The following is a 3,963-nucleotide window of genomic DNA, read 5'->3' as shown; positions in this document are numbered from 1 at the left end:
GGATTGAAGAGGTCAAGAGTTTAAGTAGCAATGAACCCACTCTTTTGGATTTCAAGAAATTTAATTATGATAATTGTTATTTAATAGATTATATTCCTTGTTGCAATCCGCCTTAAATTCTCCTCATGCTTATAATCAAAATAAAGCTTTTACTAAACATAGCGTTGATGCTATGATGCAATCTTTTAAAAAAAAAATTGAATTAGAAGTTTCTATCCCTAGAAAATTTTATGATGAGTGGGAACCTACTATTAAGATTAAGGTTAAAGATTATGAATGCTATGCTTTGCGTGATTTGGGTGCTAGTGTTTCCACGATTCCAAAAACTTTGTGTGATGTGTTAGGTTTCCATGAATTTGATGATTGTTCTTTAAATTTGCATCTTGCGGATTCCACTATTAAGAAACCTATGAGAAGTATTAACGATGTCCTTATTGTTGCAAATAGGAATTATGTGCCCATAGATTTCATTGTTCTTGATATAGATTGTAATCCTACATGTCCTATTATTCTTGATAGACTTTTCCTTAGAATGATTGGTGCAATTATTGATATGAAAGAAAGAAACATTAGATTCCAATTTCCGTTAAGGAAAGGCATGGAACACTTTCCTAGGAAGAAAATTAAATTGCCATATGAATCTATCATGAGAGCCACTTATGGATTGCATACCAAAGATGACAATACCTAGATCTATTCGTGTTTTATGCCTAGCTAAGGGCGTTAAACAATAGCGCTTGTTAGGAGGCAACCCAATTTTATTTTTGTTCTTTGCTTTTTGTTCCTGTTTAGTAATAAATAATTCATCCAGCCTCTGATTAGATGTGGTTTTGTGTTTTAATTAGTGTTTGTGCCAAGTTAAACATTTAGGATAGCTTACAGTGATAGTTGTGTTGATTGTACTGAAAATCACAAACTTTTGCGCCCAGTAAATTAGTTTTCATAATTCACAGAAACGTGTTTTCGATCTGATTCTTTTTGCTCTTGATTGGTACACAAATTCCTCGGGTTTTTCTAATTTTTCCGGATTTTTGAAGTTACAGAAGTATTCGAGAGTTATTGAGTACTACAGACTGTTCTGTTTTTAACAGATTCTGTTTTTTGCGTGTTGTTTGCTTATTTTGATGAATCTATGGGTAGTATTGGGGCGTATGAACCATGGAAAAGTTGGAATACAGTAGATATTACACCAATATAAATAAAGAATGAGTTTGCAACAATACCTCAAAGTGGTGATTTATTTTCTTATACTAACGGAGTTCATGAGATTTTCTGTTGAGTTTTGTGTTGTGAGTTTTCAAGTTTTGGGTAAGGATTTGATGGACTATGGAATAAGGAGTGGCAATAGCCTAAGCTTGGGGATGCCCAATGCACCCCCAATGTAATATTCAAGGACAACCAAAAGCCTAAGCTTGGGGATGCCCCGGAAGGCATCCCCTCTTACGTCTTCATCTATCGGTAACTTTACTTGAGGCTATATTTTTATTCACCACATGATATGTGTTTTGCTTGGAGCGTCTTGTATGATTTAAGTCTTTTCTTTTTAGTTTACCACAATCATCCTTGCTGTACACACCTTTTGGGAGAGACACGCATGAATCTTGATTTATTAGAATACTCGATGTGCTTCACTTATATCTTTTGAGCTAGATAATATTGCTCTAGTACTTCACTTATATCTTTTTTAGAGCACGGCGATGGCTTTATTTTATATAAATTGTTAAACTCTCATGCTTCACTTATATTATTTTGAGAGTCTTTTTTAAACAGCATGGTAATTTTCTTTGGTTATAAATTTAGTCCTGATATGATAGGCATCCAAGAGGGATATAATAAAAACTTTCATATGAAGTGCATTGAATACTATAAGAAGTTTGATTCTTTATGATTGTTTTGAGATATGAAGATGGTGATATTAGAGTCATGCTAGTGGAGTAGTTGAGAATTTGAGAGATACTTGTGTTAAAGTTTGTGATTCCCGTAGCATGCACGTATGGTGAACCATTATGTGATGAAGTTGGAGCATGATTTATTTTTTGATTGTCTTCCTTTGTGTGGAGGTCGGGATCGCGTGATGGTTAACTCCTACTAACCCTTCCCCTAGGAGCATGCGTGTAGTACTTCGTTTCGATAACTAATAGATTTTTACAATAAGTATGTGAGTTCTTTATGACTAATGTTGAGTCCATGGATTATACGCACTCTCACCCTTCCACCATTGCTAGCCTCTCTAGTACCGTGCAACTTTCGCCGGTACCATACACCCATCATATACTTTCCTTAAAATAGCCACCATACCTACCTATTATGGCATTTCCATAGACATTCCGAGATATATTTCCATGCAACTTTCCACCGTTCTGTTTATTATGACACACTTCATCATTGTCATATTGCTTTGCATGATCATGTAGTTGACATTGTATTTGTGGCAAAGCCACTGTTTATAATTCTTTCATACATGTCACTCTTGAGTCATTGCACATTCCGAGGAATACATCGCCGGAGGCATTCACATAGGGTCATATTTTGTTCTAAGTATTGAGTTGTAAGTAAATAAAAGTGTGATGATCTTCATTATTAGAGCATTGTCCCATGTGAGGAAAGGATGATGGAGGCTATGATTTCCCCACAAGTCGGGATGAGACTCCGGACGAAAAAATAGGCCATAAAAAAGAGAAAGGCCCAAATAAAAAAATAAAAAATGAGAGAAAAAGAGAGAAGGGGCAATGTTACTATCCTTTTTCCACACTTGTGCTTCAAAGTAGCACCATGATCTTTATGATAGAGAGTCTCCTATTTTGTCACTTTCATATACTAGTGGAAATTTTTCATTATAGAACTTGGCTTATATATTCCAATGATGGGTTTCCTCAAATTGCCCTAGGTCTGCATGAGCTAGCAAATTGGATGCACACCCACTTAGTTTATTTTTGAGCTTTCATACACTTATAGCTCCATGTGCATCCGTTGCATGGCTATCCCTACTCACTCACATTTATATCTATTGATGGGCATCTTCATAGCCCGTTGATATGCCTAGTTGATGTGAGACTATCTCCTTCTTTTTGTCTTCTCCTCAGCCACCATATCCTATTCCACCTATAGTGCTATGTCCATGGCTCATGCTCATGTATTGCGTGAAAGTTGAAAAGGTTTGAGAATAATAAAGTATGAAACAATTGCTTGACTGAAACTGAGGTTGTGCATGATTTAAATATTTTGTGTGATGAAGATAGAGCATAGCCAGATTATATGATTTTGTAGGGATCGCTTTCTTTGGTCATGTTAGTTTGAGAAGACATAATTGCCTTGTTAGTATGCTTGAAGTATTACTACTTTTACGTCAGTATTAAACTTTTGTTTTGAATCTTTCGGATCTGGACATTCATGCCACAATAAAGAAAATTACATGCATAAATATGTTAGGTAGCATTCCACATCAAAAATTCTATTTTTATCATTTACCTACTCGAGGACGAGCATGAATTAAGCTTGGGGATACTTGATACGTCTCCAACGTATCTATAATTTTTTATTGTTCCATGCTATTATATGATCTATTTTGGATGTTTTATAAACATTAATATGCAATTTAAATTATTTTTGAGACTAACCTATTAACCGAGAGCCCAGTGCCAGTTTCTGTTTTTTGCCTGTTTTAGAGTTTCGCAGAAAAGGAATACTAAACAAAGTCCAAACGGAATGAAACTTTCGCGATGATCTTTCTTGCACCAGAAGCAAACCATGAGACTTGGAGATGAAGTTGGAGACGCAATAAGGCAGCCACGAGGGTGGAGGGCGCGCCCAGGGGGTAGGGCACGCCCCTGTCTCATGGGTCTCCTGACCTAGTTCCTTTGCCTATGTATACTCTTATACCCCAAAAACTTCCAGGGGAGCCATGAAACCACTTTTCCACCGCCGCAACCTTCTGTACCTGTGAGATCCCATCTAGTGGCCTTT

The sequence above is a fragment of the Triticum dicoccoides genome, chromosome 1B (genome assembly GCF_002162155.2).
Source record: "Triticum dicoccoides isolate Atlit2015 ecotype Zavitan chromosome 1B, WEW_v2.0, whole genome shotgun sequence".
NCBI classification, from domain to species: Eukaryota; Viridiplantae; Streptophyta; class Magnoliopsida; order Poales; family Poaceae; genus Triticum; species Triticum dicoccoides.
This window is presented reverse-complemented; position numbering follows the sequence as displayed.